Below are 20,501 nucleotides of genomic sequence, written 5' to 3'. Positions count from 1 at the left end.
AATTATGAGATTGTATCTGTTTCCATTAAAAACAAAACAATTTTTGTTCCAAAATGTAGATATTCAAAATTTTGAGAACACGACCCAACTTTATAACTAACAGTTCAAAACCACAGACAGACTAAATCCGTTGCATTTTTTTATTTTAATCGTTCATAATTTATAATCTAAACTTATGATTTAGGGGGTTAACTTGTCCTTTCTGGATACTCAAACGGGCAAACCCATCAGACCCGTAATCTGCATCACTTTTTCTGTGTGTGCCTCAAGCGAGCTCACTCAAGAGCAGGCGCCCTTCTGGAGTGGCAGAAAGATGTCTGAAGCAGGTCCTTTCAGTATCTTAATACAACTCAATATTAAGGAAATATATGAGTATTTTGATAAGACTATACTTGTTTTGTCTGCGGCGCGTGCCCAGAGGGAAGGTAGGTCGGTGACCGGCAGTAAGGGGAGCACCTGACACGCCGGTTGTTACACAGCAGAGAATTTGCTGGAACTTTGGAACAGTTTATTATCTGTGAATCGGTCTCGGCTCTGTCCCAAACAATTGAACATTTACGTTTCAGGGGTTTTAAATTTTGGACTTTTTCATCCAAACCTGGCTTACTAAAGCCTACTGTGCACAAGCTGTAAGCCTAATGAAAGATTTCATTTTAGCTATCATTTATCACCCCAAAGCCTTTGGGGAAAAAAAAAAAAAGTCACACTGCTTCTTTGCCAAGTTCAGTAGCTTCAGTGAAGAGGAAACTCTCCCTTGGGAAGGTATGAAGTATACTTATTACTCTCAAAAATGAACTTTTAAATATTTTAGGGAGTTGCTGATAGGAATGCAGGTGTTTTTTAGGTGCCTGGCCATCACCTGGAGCACGTGGCAGAGCCTCAGGGGCCTTCCCAATGAGAGTGTCTTGGGGGACCACCACAGCAGAGGACTGGATTTTTTGGTGCCTCATTTTTTGATTATGGAAGGGTGGAAGAGTTGGTGGCTGCCCAACTCCTTTTCCTCATGGGTTGCCTCCAGCCTTATGGGATGATTATCACCACTGGTGGCTGCAAGCTGAAGTACCAGCTTGCCACTGATACTCCAGCTAAAGAAAGAGTAATAAGGTGTGTCTTTCTACACATAGCTAGTATACATGTCAGCACCGATGTTATAAATTATAGGGTTTGCTGTATAGCATCAGGCTTTGTCTTTGTTTTAGGTGACCGGCACCGATAGCTCGTCCTGCCCAGGCAGTTACACGGCGCTTTTCCTTGGCAGCGCTGCTAAGGAGCATTGCCATATTGGACCGTCTTTCTGCTCCCTATTTTCAGCGTGAGATTAAATCAGTTTTCTTTGCCTGCACAATTATATTGTATCCATTTCCTTGTAAAGCGAAACCTCGGCTTTCATCTGGGGCAAGGAGATGCACTGCACTCACCATTAGTTTTAACTGAGCCTCTCCTGGGGTGCAACGCAGAGAGACTGATCCATTTCTACCGTAACAGAAATAATCATAATTTCTTCTGGTTTTGTGCTAAACAGTCTCTATTCTGGCAACAGCTCAAACCCAGATGTCACTGTGTCAGTTAGGGTATTTTTTGCCCTTTGCTGGACCACTGTGATCTGAGCTATATCTCAAAAGCAGACAAGAAAAACGGGACACAGGCAGATATATTTGTTTAGCCTAAGGCATTATAGATGATGCAGAACAAAGTTATGTGACACAATATTTTAATTCACAGTTTAGATTTTTCTTTCTCATTTCTAATGAGCGTAGCATACTGTGCATAGACACCTTCACTGAGCCTTTTTGCAGTTGAATTTGTCTTCTGAAGAGTCACGCATTAGTAGCATGCAGGCGAATTTTAGGTATCTCAGGCAATTTGTATTAGTGTTCGCTTACACAGACTGAATTTCATCTAATGTCGTCACTGCAACTCAAATCTCCCTGTGCGCTTAGGCTGGTCTGAAGTGGCACGCAATCATTTGCAGCTTCCTGTGTGCAGTTCTTTTTCTTGAAAGAAGTATATGGAACTGAAGGGAAAAGCTTCTAGCAGAGAAAATAAAGACTTCCAAATGGCTTCTGAGCATATATTCAACCTATGTAACATTATGACTGTATTAATGAGGCTTGCTTCTTTCAGTTATTTCTAATAACCATTTGTTTCTTCTCTGAATTTCTGTGTTTCCTAGAATAACTCTTTGTGGGGGTTATTACCTTGCAAGTAATCTTAAAAGACTGGATAGATCTGATCTAATAAAGGGCATCAGAGAGTAGGCACAAGATTGTGTGTCTGCCGTGGGAGTTTTCAAAGGATCTGCAGTTCCTCCAGACTTTAAAAGTGATTATACTGTGTCACACACATGAATAGGGTGCAAAGGCTTCTGCGGGAGGTGGGAAGGGGAAGGGTTTTGCTTCCTTAATGAGTATGTTTTCAAAGAAAAATTACATTTCCTTGTCACATGAAAGAAAGTAATGTGTACACAAATGCTAGCCATTATTTGGGAAATGGCTCAAGCTCAAAAATTCTGGCTGGAAACCATTAGGAAGAAAAACGTTCTCTACCATCAATTAATGCATTGTTTTTCTTTTCCTTTCATGTTGCTAAGCAGGCCAAGAGATAAGGGGCCAGCTGTAATCCATTTTGTCAGATGAGTTAAGTCACTTCATGTTATACCGGTCATCTGGAAGATGAAAACTCCATTTCACTCTGAATTTGATTTTCAGATCATACTTTTCAAGTCATCTTTGCTTGTACTTAATTTTCTTGTCTACTACATGTATTAAGTATTTTGAGCTAAAAGTAAGTAATGTAGTGCTCCCTTTTAGACTTCATAACATCTAGGAAAAGGTGTTAATGCGTATTTGCTATGATACTTAGGAACAGCAAAATAAATTATGGTAATTAATTATCCTCTCTGTCTTGAGAGATGGACCTTCATCACTGAATCTAATCACAGAGATCATGTCTTCAAGCAGTGTAGCTTTGATAGGAGCTAACCAGACCTGCTTTACACCAGCTTAATTAGGCCTGGCCAGTGGCGGAGCCACAGGAGCAAGGAACACAGTGTGGGATGCTCAGAGGGGCTGAGGAGGGCTGTCAGCAGCCAAGTTCTACGGAAAATCCCTGGGACGACTCGAGGTATTGTTGTCTGTGGCACGGGCATGGTTCTTTCTGCCACCTTCCTCAGAAGGGCTGAACAATGGTTTTGGAAATGATGGCGAGACTTGGCAGTAACATCTTCAACTTTTGCGGCTCATCTGTCGTAGCCTAGAATACCCCAGTGCTTATACTGTGGCCTGTGTCAGAACAATACCACCACTAGTGATGTTCAAGCTAGCTAGCTGACATGCCTGTCTTTTGTGTGACTGTCCTGTACTGTGACTGTACTACCAGTGCTCAACTAGTCAGCTCCAACGGGAGGGAAGTATGTGCAGAATTTGCATTACACACCTTCCTCTTTTACTTCTGAAGTCTCCTGTATATGTGGCCTCCCTCTGTCCTTCGCCTGGACTGTTAAGGAAGTTAGTGTTAAACACAGACTTATTGCAGGTTTCTCTGGAGTTAGTTTTTGTAGCCCACCTCCAATCTCTGAAGGTGGATGAGAGAGACCAAGAAACGATACAGGTTTCAATCCTATTCCACAACACGGAGCATTCTCTATGAGGAGAGTAACTCCCCCAGCATGTTCATCTTGCACTGCTCAGTTGTATGTTTCATTGAAATAAAAGAATCAAATCCGGTAGTACAGGTACGATTGAGTGTTTTGGGGTGCAGGAGGACACAGAAAGGAGGTTGACTTGTCATTTTAAAGAGTTACAATTTGCAGAAATTTTTGAATGCCTTGTTGTAACTCAAGATCTACCTCCTAGGTGCAGCTGTGAGGCACAAAGACACTTACAGACTGTTTATTGCATTCATAAAGTCCCTTTTAAATAACAATTTACTTTTATATCATTCAGACTCATAGTGTTTACTGACTAACAGAAATAAATAGAACACATTTCCCAGAATTAAACTCATCAAGTCTTTAATGCTACCAAGTTCATTATGGCTAATTTCCCCTGGACTGTAGGAGATTGGAGGCCAATGTTACAGAACAGCATCTCTGCAGAAAGTTCTGACAGCAATTCACATCCACAGTCAGGGAACAGCTAACTTATGGGAACCGCCTAATACTGGAGCTGATTCTGCTCTCTGATGGCTCTATGTTAAGCTAGAGACTGCTAAAAACCACTTGAACGTAAAAAGGTGCAACTGGAGACCCAAATTTGGCATACCGTGTACAAAGCTGGTAGTCAGCTGCTGTGACTGTGGCCTATGCCGGCCTTTAGGCCAGCTGGCAGGCAAGAGCCTCTGTCAGTACCGTTAAACTCGCTTATGCTCCCAAATTAGATGATCACATCGAAACTGACTGTTGGGCACAACTAACTCCTGAACTGTGCCAGAGATTTGTTTGGGAGAGTGCTCCTTGCTTTGAGGCCAAAGCACTGCCAGGGACCATCTAAGGCTTTCACAGTATAGACGATGAGCTTCCCTTTCCCAAGAACATTCCCTGGCACTGCTTAATGTATGAGTATAGATGTAGCCTGTGATCCTAGAAGAGTGATTTCATTAATATAAATCTTACGTAGGAGGACAGCTCTCATTTATGAAATAGGTTTGGTCTTGTGTGGGAAGCTGAGTAGAGGAGGAAGATGAGAAGAAGGATTTAACCCCTTGGTTACTGATAAGCTTTTTTCATTCAAAGAGGAGACTGAATAAGCTCTTGCTAGATAACATCGACGAGAAGTTTATATAGACCATTCATTTGTTGGGGCACAAAGCTGTTCTGCTGTCTGTGAAGCAGATAGATGTTCAATAGTGTATTTGGTTCTCTATAGTCTTGGAAGAAATACACTTTGTCCTTCTATCTGAACATGTACTTTTTTACTGCAAATTCAAATGTTAATTTAAAAATAATTCTCCCTTTTCTGTCGAAGATTCTGGTAGTTTTATTTCGTTTTGTCTCATAGATATAGGGCAGGTGCAGGAAACATCCTTTTGCTGTTCCATTGTTGTTTTGGAAAAGATGCTGCCATGTTTCTCTAAGGCTGAAATTTTTGTATACAACTCTGAAAACTCAAAGCGTTACAGATTCTTCATGGGGTTCACAGGTAACTGGAAAACACACAGACAACCTCCTTCCCGCCACTCAACAACTTGGGAGCAGATTTATATTCCTTTTGCTTTACTTGGGCTTTATAGTATCAGCTTTTAAGAATAAGTTGAATAAATACTCTGTTCTGTTTGTTTGTAGACATAATGTCAATCTTTTGGATTTTTTAATAGTATTGGATCCCATCCGTAAAGTATTTTACCTATTGCTGTGTTTCATTCCAGTCTCAACAATTACGTAATTTTATTAATATCTATGGACTTGTTTGGCAGTTCCAGCAATGTATTATAATAAGATTAAACTGTTTATTATTGGTTTTTGAAGTGGTGAACTTTTTCATATATATATGTATGTGTGTGTATGTGAGTCATTTGTTGAATTCATTCATTCCCCTTTTTTATCCCTCTTCACTGAGTGCATAAATTATATTTAAAGCTGTGTAATTCTTTTCTTGTGATGAAACCTTTTTAGTACGCTTCTCTCTTTGACTTCTGTTTTCTTCAGTTGTCTGAAATGAAAGACCACAGTTGGCATGTGTTTCTGTGACCCAAACGCGATGGACAAGACAGTGGCAAGAAGGCGTCTTCCTCAACAGCTATTCATTCCATACAGATGCTAGTTAATTTCTTAGCAGATGCAGTTAATGATGCAATTTATTTTAATTCTGTTTCAGAATAAATAAAGTGTGGTTTAATTTGTGGCTGGCAGGTTTTTTGATTTGTAAAGCACATCTTTCAATGCTATGTATATGAGATTTTCTCTTTTTTTCTTCTTTTTTTTTTTCTTTTTTCCCTTCTCTTCATCTTTTGGCTTCAATCTGGAGAAAAATCTCCATCAAATAGATAATACCTCCCACACCAGCTTCTAAAGGCTAAATCAAACAATGAAAAAACAGAAAGCTCCACAGAGCTAAAAACATCAGAACCAAGCAAGCCCCAAAAGTTAAGTTTCCTGCTTTTGAGGAGAGGATGCCTTCTTTTCGTTCTGCAATCACTGATATAGCAAATACATTGTACAATTTTTTTGCTTTGTTTCCTGCAGGGTTGTCATATGTGAGTGTGGCTCTAGGAGGAGATATTGTGAATACACCCAGGCTGAACATTGTGAAGCTGGCAGTGTAAATTGGGTTTCTTGGTTTTGTTTAATCTTAAAAAGGAAAAAGTTTCCTAACATTTATTTTTATTCAGAGAGCATTATATATTGATTAAAGGTAACATGGTCGAGTTCCTCCATGTATGATGAGAAGTCACAGAATCACAGAATCGTTTAGGTTGGAAGGGACCTCTGGAGATCATCTAGTCCAACCTCCCTGCTCAAGCAGGGTCACCTAGAGCACATTGCCCAGGATCACATCCAGACGGGTTTTGAATATCTCCAGAGAAGGAGACTCCACTACCTCTCTGGGCAACCTGTTCCAATGCTCTGTCACCCTCACAGTGAAGAAGTTTTTCCTCAGCTTCGGATGGAACTTCCTGTGGTTCAGTTTCTGCCCATTGCCTCTTGTCCTGTTGCTGGGCACCACGGAGAAGAGGCTGGCCTCATCCTCTTGACACTCCCCCTTCAGATACTTGTACACATTGATGAGATTCCCCTCTCAGTCTTCTCTTCTCCAGGCTCAACAGGCCCAGCTCTCTCAGCCTTTCCTTGTAAGAGGGTTGCTCCCTCCCCTAATCATCTTGGTAGCCCTCCGCTGGACTCTCTCCAGGAGCGCCATGGCTCTCTTGTACTGGGGAGCCCAGAACGGGACACAGTACTCCAGGTGAGGCCTCCCCAGGGCTGAGTAGAGGGGCAGGATCCCTTGACCTGCTGGCAACACTCTGCCTAATGCACCCCAGGAGACCATTGGCCTTCTTGGCCACAAGGGCACACTGCTGGCTCATGTTTAACTTGTTGTCCACCAGGACTCCCAGGGCCTTCTCGGCAGAGCTACTTTCCAGCAGGTCAACCCCCAGCCTGTACTGCTGCATGGGGTTACTCCTGCCTAGGTGCAGGACCTTGCACTTGCCTTTGTTGAACTTCATGAGGTTCCTCTCTGCCCAGCTCTCCAGCCTGTCCAGGTCCCTCTGAATGGCAGCACAGTCTTCTGGTGTGTTAACCTCTACTCCCGGTTTAGTATCATCAGCACACTTGCTGAGGGTGCCCTCTGTCCCTTCCTCCAGGTCATTGATGAATATATTGAACAAGACTGGACCCAGGACTGAGCCCTGGGGGACACCACTAGCCACAGGCCTCCAACTTGACTCTGCGCCATTCACCACAACCCTCTGAGCTCGGCCATCCAGCCAATTCTCAATCCACCTCACCGTCCACTCATCTAGCCCACACTTCCTGAGCTTACCTAGGAGGATGTGATGGGAGACAGTGTCAAAAGCCTTGCTGAAGTCCAGGGAGACAACATCCATTGCTCTGCCCTCATCTACCCAGCCAGTCATTCCGTCATAGAAGGCTATCAGATTGGTCAAGCATGATTTCCCTTGGGTGAATCCATGCTGACTACTCCTGATCACCTTCTTGTCCTCCAGATGCTTAGTGATGACCTCCAGGAGGAGCTGTTCCATCACCTTTCCAGGCATGGAGGTGAGGCTGACAGGCCTGGAGTTTCCCGGCTCCTCCTTCTTGCCCTTTTGGAAGACTGGCGTGACATTGGCTTTCTTCCAGGCCTCAGGCACCTCTCCTGATCTCCAGGACCTTTCCAAGATGATGGAGAGTGGCCTAGCGATAACATCCGCCAGCTCCCTCAGCACTCGTGGGTGCATCCCATCGGGGCCCATGGATTTATGGATGTCAAGTTTGGACAAAAGATCTCTAACTTGATCCTCCTCGACCAAGGGAGAGTCTTCCTTTCTCCAGCCTTCCTCTCCTGTCCCCAGGGTCTGGAATTCCTGAGGACTGGCCTTAGCAGTGAAGACTGAAGCAAAGGCAGCATTCAGTAACTCTGCCTTCTCTGTATCCTTCGTCACCAGGGCACCCGCCCCATTCAGCAGTGGGCCCACGTTTTCCCTAGTCTTCCTTTTGCTATTGCTGTATTTGAAGAACCCCTTCTTGTTGTCCTTGACATCCCTTGCCAGATTTAATTCCAGCTGGGCCTTAGCCTTCCTTGTCGCATCCCTGCACACTCTGACAACGTCCCTGTATTCCTCCCCAGTGGCCTGTCCCCTTTTCCACATTCTGTGTACTTCCTTCTTCTGCTGGAGTTTTGCCAGGAGTTCCTTGCTCATCCATGCAGTTCTCCTGCCCACTTTGCTGGACTTCTTCCTCAGAGGGATGCACTGATCTTGAGCCTGGAGGAAGTGATACTTGGATATTAACCAGCTTTTTTGGACCCCTCTTCCTTCTAGGGCCCTACCCCATGAGATTCCCCTAAGTAGGTCCCTGAAGAGGCCAAAGTCAGCTCTCCTCAAGTCCAGCGTTGCAATCCTACTCATTGCCCTGCTCCCTCCTCAGAGGATCCTGAACTCCACCATCTCATGGTCACTGCAGCCAAGGCTGCCCCCAACCTTCACATCTCCAACTAGACCGTCTAGCATTGCACCTCTCCTCGTTGGCGTCTCCACCACCTGGGTCAAGAAATGATCATCAATGCTCTGCAGGAACCTCTTTGACTGTTTGTGCCTAGCTGTGCTGTCTTCCCAACAGATGTCAGGGTGGTTGAAGTCTCCCATGAGAACCAGGGCCTGTGATCGTGAGGCTACTTCCAGCTGTCGGTAGAAGGCCTCATCGATGACTTCCTCCTGGTCAGGTGGCCTGTAGTAAACCCCCACAACAGTGTCACCCATGTTACCCTGCCCTTTAATCCTTACCCATTGACTCTCAACCTGCTTTTCACCCACCCCGAGGCAGAGCTCCATACATTCTAGCTGCTCCCTCACATAAAGAGCAACTCCACCACCTCGCCTTCCTGGCCTGTCTTTCCTAAAAAGCACATAGCCATCCATGACAGCATCCCAGTCATGTGAACTATCCCACCATGTCTCTGTCACTGCCATGAGATCATGGCCCTGCGACCGCACACAGATCTCTAACTCTTCCTGTTTATTCCCCATGCTGCGTGCATTGGTATACAGGCATTTCAGAGAGCCAGTCAAGCATGCAAGCTTCCCAGGAGAGGTGCAAGAGGATCCTCCATAGCCATGTTGCATGCTGTCTCCCCTGGCTGCATGCACCCGCTGGAGGCATCCTGACTCCGGATTTTTTACCAGATTGTTTCACAGAAAATCTTTTTATATCAGTGTTAGGCATTTCCTACCAAAATTCTGCCATATTTGTGCCAAACTCTGTTAACAGTAACTTAACAAACGTACCCTTCAAATATTAAAAAAGAAACCAAGCTAATATTTATGCTGTCATGTGAATATACCGAAACAGCATATTTAATTCTAAAAGCTATTACCAATGCGTACTCCAAGAAAACTGCATTCACTTTGTTCAGTCTACAAGTGTGAAAGTTCATAGAGGAAAAACTAATACTTCCCAGATCACTGTATTTGACATTTCTGAGCCAAGTTATAGATCCTGAGCAATGTATTACATGATCAGTGTAAAACCAATTTGTAATCTTGTCTAATACTACTTCTGTTGTCAGTCAGAAGATTTTCAAATTTTGCAGACTTTAGAAATTAGTATGCAGATATTTTAATCTGGAACATACAAACGCACCTGTCTGTTTTGAATTGCAAGATCACAGACTCTTAATAGAGTGATTGTTGTGATTGATTAGCCATTTTTAAAGCTAATTGAAAAACAGGCGTGCAAGTTACAAATGACAGCAGAACATTACTCTGACCTATAATGAAAAACTCAGAACAATACAAGGAATTATCTTTGCAGAAATAGTTTTTTTCTAATGAATCTTTAAACTATTGGATTGGCCTTGTTTTTTTTTTTCTTTTTTTTTTTTTTGGAGCAGATGAATTCATTTTGTTTATGTCTAGTTTGTACCATTAAAAATCAGCTTTAGGAATTAGTGTAGAACAAATTTTTGTGGAGAGCTTTCTATCAAGCAGAGGAAATCATTGTGGTTAATATGTGGTGCGTGTTGGCACAAGCTGACTTGTTATTAGCAGCCAATGTATTTGAAAGGTTTTCCGTCAGCATGTGATGCTGTCTTAATGCAGACAGTAGTCCGTACTGTAATGACTTCCACAGGTAATAGCAATAACGTTTTTTCTGGTCCAGTTTGTTTTATTAATACATAATGAAATAATTTCAAGGTTTTAGTGATATTGCATTTTTGGCATACCGGCATCATTTTGAATTGATGTTTTAGATATATTATTTATAACAAAAAGGGCTTGTAAAGCCCACGTGTGTATCTATTGAATAAAATGGTCTTCCCTTTGAAAATCATAATTACAAAACTGATATAACATAGGAAACATCACCAGAGATAAATGGCAATATAATTATTTTCTGATGTTTACAAAGATATTAAGTGATAGCCATCAGACTCAGAGTTACACTTCAAGGGATAATCTGAGAAAAAGAGAAAATGTCTCAAAAAGAGGTAATGAAGTTGGCCGAGGTCAGGAAGTAACCAAGTCGTTCTTTTTAAGAGATTGACGCTGGGAGGAACTAAGCGGCGAAAAAGTCATTTTTCTCAGGTCAGATTGCAGTCGAGGGCTCCAGTGGTGAGCGTGCAACAGAACAAGCGCTGGGAAAACGAGCAGCGAGCCTGTCCGCCGCGGTGCGGATTCGAAGCTGCTGTATTGCTGTTTGTGCGCTGGGTCTGGCCAGGGGACCCGGCGGTACTGGGAGGAACGGTAACGCGGCGCCCGGGGCGCGCGCGCCCTCGCTCCCCCCGGCAGCTGCTCGCAGGGTGCAAAGCACTCCAAAGAGGAAGGATTAGGCAACGTCATAAAAATATTCCACCTGAGTCTTTCAGTGTTTTTCATGAAATATAACTCCTGCAGGATAACCGGAATTTGCATTCAGCCTTTCAGGCTGACCTACAATTTTGCTTCTTTATGCCAGCAATAAAAACGTCAAATATATCGATTGTGAGGCGGCTGGGTATAACAGATGATGACTTTTTTTCGTTATTACTTTGCACTGCTGTGGTGCCTAGATGCTACGCAGTCACACAACCCTGGTGTCTTTACTAGCTCCTATATTTATGTTTCCTGAATTCAGGTATTTTTGTCTAGGCAGTGGGCTTTCATTCATATGCATTTACTCTGCTCCAGGGCTTTGGAGGAGGGATTGAAGGGTTTTTTTTTTCCCCTTTCAAAATAATACAAGAAATGTAGATTGATTTTATTTTTTACAGAAAATGCAGATACACTCCTAAAACCTAGGAGAAAGTGAAAAATAAGGTGTTTTCCGAACTGGTAATTCTCATCTCAACAACAGCTTCCTTTGTCTCATTTTTGTGTATTTTCTTTGGGGTTTTTGTTTTGGTTTGTTTTGTTTTTACATCAGGCACATAATTCCCTTTCCTTCCTTACATACAGATTTCTCTGGTAATTACGGGAGGCTGTCTGACTGAATTCATCACATTTTGGCAACTGGTGTTCATCCGCAGACAGTGTTTCTGTGGAGAAACTGCAGATGTGAGGCACGAGGCAGGAGCTGGAAGCCTCCGCGTCCAGCCGCGAGCCCGGCGCCGGCCAGCAGGCTCCACCGCAGCCGTCCGCTCACCCCCTCATTGCTCCGTTACTTGCTTAGCTTGTGTTTCCCTGTAATGAAAATGATAGTACTGACAGCAGACACCAGCAGTCAAACCCCATTATCCCCCCCAAACAACATCCAAAAAAAAGGAAAACCCACGCACAACCCGTGCGCGTAACGGGCAGGTCAGCAGTACCTCTGCCGTAGCTCGTTTCATCTTCCTCCTCCTAGGTAAGAGCTTTAATTTCAGTTTCTGAATTCAGTAGGAAAAAAAAAAAGAGAGAAAGAAAATATCACTGTCGGTTTTCCAGTCGCTTTTTGTCACAGCAGGAGAAATGAGCAGAATCACGCCAGGGTAATAGCCTGGCGCTCTGGCTACCTAAGCCTCTCCCGTGCTCTGCTCCTGAAATAAATAGCCCAGCTGGGAAGGTGGAGGTTTGAGATGGTTTGATTTCCTTTTCTTTCTGAAGAACTGTTTTTCTCTGTGTCTTTCTTATTAAGATCTGTTGTGTCAAATTGCTCTTGATCTGGTTAGGAAAAGAGTTAAGGTGCTACACATTTAAAAAAAGATTTTTAATCTTTAAAAAAGAGTTATTTTCCCACATTTTAGTTTTATTTATGTATTTAATTCAAAATTCTGCTGTCCGGAGATGTTGGTCTTAGCTGTGCTTGCCAATATCAATGCATAGCTAGACAGCAGGAATTACTAAAACATAGACCAAAGATGATATATTCTGGAGATTTGTGAGCAAAGTTTATTTTGTTTTTTAAATATATTTTACTGCGCCCACACAAAGTTTTGCAAGCGCTGTTTTTTTCAAGGAGATGCTGTTGGGTGTAGCTAAGTCAGCCCCATTTAAGTAAAAACAATCTGTTGACAACTGGTAATGGTTGGATACAAGTCTGACAGTATTTATTAAGGCTGGAGAGACTGGAGGCTTGTCTTCTTATGATAACCATTTAGAAACAAATAGTAACATTTTTTAGGACCTTTGCATCTCTCATTTCTAATAGTTCAGAAAGCAGAGCAAATTAGGCTTAGAAAATGTAACTGTAGGTCATCCCCAGTATGCTGTGCTATATGCAGTTAGAAATGTAAGAAATGTTTGATTTGAATGAAAATTAAGTGGTTGTCAAATTACAGTGTGATATCTGAAGTGTCATTTTGGCTAAAGAAATTGTTTTTGGTTAATGTCATGTGCTTCCTTAGACACCAAAGGAAAATTAGAAGCACGTTAATGTTTTCAAGAATATTAAGAATGTTGCATTAGAGATAGGGGTAAGTAATAATAATAAAACTAATAAAACTAACAGAAATACTGTCTGAAACTCTAGCAGAGCTCCCTTTTAACTTTGGCTACCCCAAACTTTCCACTGGAAACAGTAGTGTCCATTGTGAAAAATGTTTCCAAATCTCTAAAGCTAGTTCTGAATTAAAGACTAAGGAAGAATTTTGTTTTGCTCATTAAAAAAAACCTTTTTTTTTTTGGAAATATCAGCAACCATACTTTTGAGCTAAAACAGGATTTTGCCTTTATTTCTTGTCCTGCAAAAATATGCTCCAAATTTCGCCAAGTTTATAAACTTCTGAAAAACACTTTGTAGAGCCCTGCTAAAGTTTTAGCAGATACAGTCTCTGAAGGGGTTGCTCCTGTGCCCTCTCGCAGGGAACAAACTTTCTGATTGGAGTATGGGAGGAGAAAAACCCAAACCTTTTCCTTTTTCCCACATCTGATTTACGACAACACTTTTGAGAATTGGACTGGAGAGTCCAAGAAGAAAAGCCCAGGACAGGGAGGAAGCAGAAGGAAAATGAGCCTGGGGCCAGAGAGCAGATACGCTGAGCAGTCTCAATTCTACCTTGACTCAGGGGAAGCCGTGATTGAATATATAGTGTTAAACCTGGGAAAAGTCCCAGTATGAAGTGTTCTGGCCTCATTCCTAGAGTTATCTGCAAAGCCGAGCCTCAGAGAGTTTCTGCTCTGCTGCCTGAATTTAGGCAACGGGAAACAGCACTGGAGAGGAAGCCAGTCGCCCTTCCTCCAGTCAGTAGAAGTCACCTTCGTGCTTGGATTATGGAAATGTATTTCAAGTGAACTGTTACGTGGAGAAAACACCAGTCAAAGTTTGGGATAGTAAAATTAACTGGAATGTTAATCAAGTCACATCAGGAAATCATTCCTGAGAAAAGTGGAGGTTTTTTAGGGAAATACTACAAAGCAGCTGAATGATTTCTAATGAAAATACTCACGTTAAGTCTTTCTAAAACCTGCTTGCATCATGGGTTTCAGTTTTTCTATATCAGATAAGCGTGAGCAAACAGTTTGGGGGTAAAGTATCTATTCTATTATACTTGATGTGGGGGCTTTTCGAAATAGCACACCTCTTGATGTGAACTGAACCATTGACTTTTCTAGTTGGCCTCTTAAAAGGGTAATGCTTTGCATCCAATTAAAAAAGTCCCCTGTGAAGAACTTCAGTAACATCTGATGACTTATATACTACGGTTTCTTCAATTAATGCATGTCAGAACTGCAAGGTCACACGGTCATCTTCTTGGTTAGAAATTAGTGATAACTATTTAACCTTGATCTTCACTTTGCGGTGTTCCTGCAAGCATGTGACTTTGGATAGAATAACTTAGCATTCTGAATCAGTAGTCATCCCTGCAACTGGTAACGAGGAGACATGGTTATTTATAAAACTGTAGGCCATCATGCAATTTTAATAGACGTTTGTTTCCATTCAGATACTAAAAATATTAATGTCAGCTGCAGTGTAATCTGATTTGGGGTAATAACGTCAAGAGAAGCTGCCATTTAGAAATACCTTTAATTATTTAAGAGATCTATTTCTGTTTTTTACAGAGGTATAAGTTCTAATTAGTTTTCCTGTTTCCATGCATTTTTTGGCTTTTGTTTTTTTCTGGAATGATAAAAGATTGTCAAGATAAAATTTCGTCCTAATTCTTTAGTCTGCCATCCTGAAGAGGAAAAAGTGCTGAATTTGAACATATTTTTCTACATTGTTTTCTATATACATGACAGTGAAACATAGCCACGTAAGGTATCTGCTTCATCACTGATCTCTTTGTGTCCACATCAGGCTTGAATTATACTGTACGGATTAGAGACATATCCTGGTGACTAGTGTGTGGAAAGGCTTAAGGGGTTTAAATTGTGCTTAAATGAGAGTATATTTTATATACTTCTACCTTTCTAGAACACTAGATCCTTTGGCTGTATTCTCTCCCACTTTTTGATGCATATGTATTTAGTTATTCTGTGTAAATTAAATTTGCTAGTCATATGGCAGTTGTTTGCTGTGGTGCTCTGTAGCACAGCTTCTTTTCCTCTGAATGTAGGAGGGAAGCTACAATGTACTTAAAATAGGTGCTGCGTAGCAAAGCCTGAGCCACTGTAATTGTGTTAGAAGGCAGCAGACGTATGCCTGCATGCCTTTTCAGTCGTCAGCAGAAAAGACACATGGATAGTTGTTGAGGGGGGGAAAAAGGAGGAGAAAAGGATTTTGAGCCACTTCTGTATTTTCCAAGTGCCAGGATGAGAAACAGTGACAGTACTCCCGTAGAAAAACTGCATGGTGCATTGCCATTAGGATAAATTTTGTTGTTGTTGTTGTAGTATACGCTTTTTCTCTGAGACATAGTTTGCTTTTCAGACATTGCAAAGCATCTGCAGACGTCCTTCATTTGGAGGGTTGTGTCTGTGCGTAGACACAGTTTTAAAAATCAGGCCTTTGGTATTTAAACAGAAAGGGGCAAATGCAGTGACTGGGTGTTCTTTAACTTCACAGTTAATATATGCAGTGAATTCCGTTTTTGTAATTGACGATTTTAACTTAGTTTCAGTCGCTCTGTTGAATAGGCCAGAATGCCAGAGTACTGCTGGAACTGCAGGTGAAACACCACTTTTACTACCCTTTCCTTGAGCCAGTTCTTCAGACTGAAGAGTCCATCATTTTTGAAAACAGCAACTAATTGAATATCCAGATGACTTCTCCCGTTATTTCATAAGTGACAACCTCTACCATATGGTGGAAGCATTTTTTTTTTTTAAAGGAACATAGTTGGTGGGGTAAAAAGACCTCGAACTTCCCCACCTAAAATAGTACCTTGGCAAAGCATGACAGACAGAAGATGTTGTTCATGTTCTTCTCTCTTTCCAAGAGGCTCTTAGCATTGAGCGCTGTGGAAGGAGAGCCTTAACTTGTGTTTTACCTCCTGCAGGGCTCCCTTCTCCAGTGCTCATTCCCACTCTCTGCCTGTCTTCTAAAGGAAGACTGGAACAGCCTAAAGTGGAACAATGTACCTCATAGTGTCACTCCTGGATCGTCGTCATTTTATTCCCAGCAAATCTAATGTAGACTAAACCTGAACTGAATTAATCTATCCGGAGGACTTCCAGCATAAAAGGAGAAAACGTTTATCCAGCGAAGAGCTCACTAGATCCCACGACTAGACAAAACATTTTCCTTGCTTTATTGTATTTTCCAGGCACCTCACCCACTATGTAACTTTTTATGTGTGTATAATGTGAAACATTAGCTCTCAGTGAAAAATCCTGATAGCTCTATGTTAACTGAAATTTCAGACATTTTTCATAGGAAAGTTAAGCCATGGCTCTGTTGAGAAAGGTTGAAATTTGCCATTCTTTTCATAATGGGCTGTGATGCAACATAAATAGTCTAGTACGGAACCAGCTTTTCAGTACTAGAGCATACCCTGCTAGCAGACTGCTCCTGTGCTTAGAATGGAATCAGCCTAATTGATATAATGATTTTACAAAGGCAAGGATTCTCTGTCATAGTCCTTGTGGCCTCCTGACACCTTCAAAACTTTATTTCACCCCACTAATTTTTAAGGGTTAGTATGATTTCTGTGTATCTCTGCATATGTGTATGTGTAGTGACTCGTAAGGGGAATATTGAGTGTAATTTCACAGGCATTATTTTCAGAGGAGTTAGTTACCTCTCAGCATGACTGCTGCTACACTGTACAAGGTGACAAGAAATGCTTTCTTTTTGTACTGAATATGCTTGCCTACAGCTGGATGTAGGGCTTGTTGTCATGAATGGTAGCTCGAGCTTGTAAGGACTGCTGGAGTTGTATTGGCAGAAGGCAACCGTTAGATCCTCAGCATGAAAATACTGGCTCCTATAGCATGGTTAAAGTGCTGTGCAGGCAGCGCAACTGCTCACAAAACACAGTCTGGAGTGAAGGAGAGGTTCTGGACAGCAGAGATGGGGAAAAATGAGGGCAGGTACTTGTCACTGGCTGAATTAGGGAGCCTATGTCCATTGAACACCGGTTGGGTGGAAGGGGCCTCTGAAGGGTCTCTAATCCAACCTCCCACTTAAAGCCAGGACTGTCTCCAGTGCTAGGTCAGGTGAGCCATGGCTTTGCCTAGCTGAGCCTGGAAAACCTCCAAAGATGGAGGTTCCACTTCTCTCTGGTGATCTGTTCCAGTGCTGCAGTGTTTTCCTACTGAAACATCTTTCCTAATGTTCAACTTGAACTCCTAAGCTGCAGTTTCTAGCTATAACCCCTTACTGTATTGTCTGGCATCATGAAGAAGAGTTATTTTCCCTCTTCTCTGTAAGTAGCCTTTGAACAGTTGTTGGCCACTACCCCAGATTCATCTTCCCCTCTCCAAACAAGCCCAGCTCCCTCTATTTGTTGGCCCTGTGCCCCTGGTCCCTGATAATCTGCTAGGCCCTTTTTCCATATTCCTCCTCAACTGAGAGAGGCCTGAAAATGGACACAGTATTTCAGACAGCCAGAGCAGGGCTGAGTCAGCAGGGATCTTCTCATGACCTGCTAGCCATGTTCCTAACACAGCCCAATGCCCGGTTTGCTCTGTGAATGATGAGAGCCTTTCTTTTTGCTGGGGTCCATTCCAAACTTGCTGCGCCACTGGGTGCTTCTGAGTGTTCTCCACATGAAGAACATTGCACAACCGCAGTATTACTTGGGATGCTGAGACTTCTAGATGCACTTTAGTCTAAATTCCTGATCATAAAAATACAGTGTGTTTATAGAAGAACAAGCCTTTCTCCTGAAATATTTCTATAAATTATAGAAATATAAGCAATGGTTAGCAAATTCATCTGTTTGAAAAGACAGTATCTTAAATCATATATAAAATGACCAGAAATAGTCAAATGCTCCTAATGTTAAACCTTCATTATTTTAATTCCTGATCTGGTTCAAACTCATTATTTTTTCCATCTCTACCACATGTCATTGATAGTTGTAAACAAGTCTGTACTTCAGGAGACTATAAAATCATGGCTTATATAGAAGTACTTTTACTGATATGCGGGTTTTTGGCAAGCTGAACAATATTCTTTCAGGATGGAACTTCTTTGTGCTGTTGTTTTCCATTCTGGTGACGGGAAAGTTTGAAAACCTTTGAGAATTTAGCATGTCTTGGTTTTAGAGTTAGTAGGGCATGAAAATTACAAGATGAGGGAAAGAGAAGGACCTTCAGTTCTAAAAAGGAACATTGACAAAACCTCATTGGAAGAAGATTTTATTAGAGCTGCAATTTCTTTGTCATTGCCAGGTGTTACTTTGAACATTTGTGATACCAAGTAGTAATAAAAAGAAGCAAAAAGCTACAGAAAATTTAAAGATGTTGAAAACACTTGTAGTACAGTGAAATATTTGGCCTAATTTAAATACTGTTTCTAGCCACCATTAAAGAATATACATTTATGATAGCTTTGGAGAGGGGTTGCAAAGCATTAAACTTCGGAGAATTCCCTTTAACAAAATGTTCTGTGTGTATTTTATGAATTAGACACTATTAACCTTTGAAAGTTCCAAAATGTGCTTGTTTACCACAAAGGGGAACCCCTACAGCATTATTACAATAATTTTGATATGCTTAAAAGTGATTAAGTCTTGTTTTATTCCTTTGAAACTAAAGGAAATACCACAGAAGGACTGAATGCTGTGAGATTTGCTAACTTTTAAGTACAATGAGATTTAGACTCCTTGTGTTAAGTAATCTTTTATTATTTCCAAGGAAAGTTAATGCATAGGAAGCTGATTTTCTTACGGTACAATGTCTTCCAAAATTGCAACTTTTACTTACTTAGGGCCAGATTATTTGGAGCAACCTAGATGGTCTTCTCTTAATGTTTGTAGACTGCCTAGCTTCTTATGGAAATGACTAGAAAACAAAGAATTAATTTTTTAGCTGTTCATTCCTTTAGGAGGTGAAGGTTGTGTCCTTAGAATTTCTTTCAGTCCTCTCTTACCTGCAGTATCAGTGCAATGCCAACTGCAGAAGCAGACTTTGTGTTTATGATGGCAAACCCAATTAACTGTTTTGCATTGCAACAGTGCATTTCAGATGGGATGCAAAATACAGTTTAGCATATATTAAAATAAATTTTAATGTAAACACAGTGCCCTAAAGTTACTATTTTTAGAAGCAGTTCTGACATATTTGCTGCTAGTTATGGGTACTTCTGTGGCTTATTAGGTAAGGGTATGCTTCGCTGTAAGCTTGAACTGTTAAATTGACTTGAGAGGTGCAGTGCGTATGAAGAGTTGTCAAGATGGCAGACTATGCTCTTCATTTTGCAGAATGAAACTCACTGCATTTAGGGGTGTGAGCGACCAAAGTTAAGTTTCAGATGGGTCTGTGGGCTGGGTGCATGAAATACGTAGATCTCAATATTGCATGCAGCAAGTCAAGCACTCAAAAGTTATAAAATGCCCAAATTAAGAAAACATGCAAATTCATAGGTGTGTTCAGTTTCCACTGGTAACTTTCCCGATGGAAGTAAGAAATCCTGTATCATTTGCCAGACCTTTTGCTGTTAGGCTGACTGTTTCCTGCTTGCTTTTTCTTGCTGGCCCTCTTTCCCGCTTTTGATCTCGGGAGTGTTCCCTCTGCCCATGCCATCCTTTGTCCCTGCGATCCACTCCTCAGGCAGTCCAAGCGTTGTGATACTCTCCTCCTTCCTCTTCCCAAGCTTCTGCTCCAGCTCTGCTCCCTGCCAGCAGTGCGTCCTTCTTTGCAGTGCCATCTCGGGACCTCTGAGAGCACAAGCCAAATCAAGTCTCCCCACTCCTTACCGATGTCACATTGGCTCCCGACAAACAATACATTCATCTAGGGGGAGAGCCCCATGGAACCTTGACAGTCATGGGTGGGACGTGCCAGAGCAGTTTCTGATGTGACATTAGTTCTGCCTGCGTGGTCTTTAGGAGCCTTACAATACGCCTAATGCAGAGGGCTTCTTCAAGCCCTCTGTGTTCACATGGAAACTCGTGGCAGATGCCAGTAACCTGACTATGTTTTCCACATTTTCACAGGGAGGAGAAAAGGCAAGTTCTTGACACTGAGACATTGATTTTCATACAAAATATTACTTGCTCACATGCTTGATGGCTCCAGAGCTTGTCACTAAAATAGTTATTTCATTTATTCTTGAATAAGTTTGGTCAAAACCTGTCTGTGTCATTTGAGCTGAAATTTCTTCAAAATTGGGCTTCAGCTGGATAGTCAGCATTGAAAATTTTATCTTGCAACTTTGCCAAATTCAGTCATTCAAGTCTTATGAAGTAAAATTTTAAATGACTATAAGCAATGATATTTGTACAGCCTATAATACAATAGGCTTGTTTAGTGTGATCCTTTTTACTGCTATGAGTTTGGAAAGCTTGCATTGAATGTCTTGTGGTCTGACATCTTGAGATTATTCCAACTGTCTGAACCGA

The 20,501-nt window shown here is 41.7% G+C and overlaps 1 protein-coding gene across 6 annotated transcripts in view; it reads left to right on the top strand.

Moving 5' to 3' along the window:
* DIP2C (disco interacting protein 2 homolog C) overlaps nt 1–20,501 on the top strand; it is a 337,417-nt gene that overhangs the window by 103,206 nt on the left and 213,710 nt on the right. The gene's annotated exons all lie outside the window — the stretch shown is intronic.

The sequence above is a fragment of the Struthio camelus genome, chromosome 2, assembly GCF_040807025.1.
Source record: "Struthio camelus isolate bStrCam1 chromosome 2, bStrCam1.hap1, whole genome shotgun sequence".
In the NCBI taxonomy this organism is placed as follows: Eukaryota; Metazoa; Chordata; class Aves; order Struthioniformes; family Struthionidae; genus Struthio; species Struthio camelus.
The sequence above is the reverse complement of the archived record's forward strand: the minus strand, read 5'-3'. Positions and strand labels throughout refer to the sequence as shown.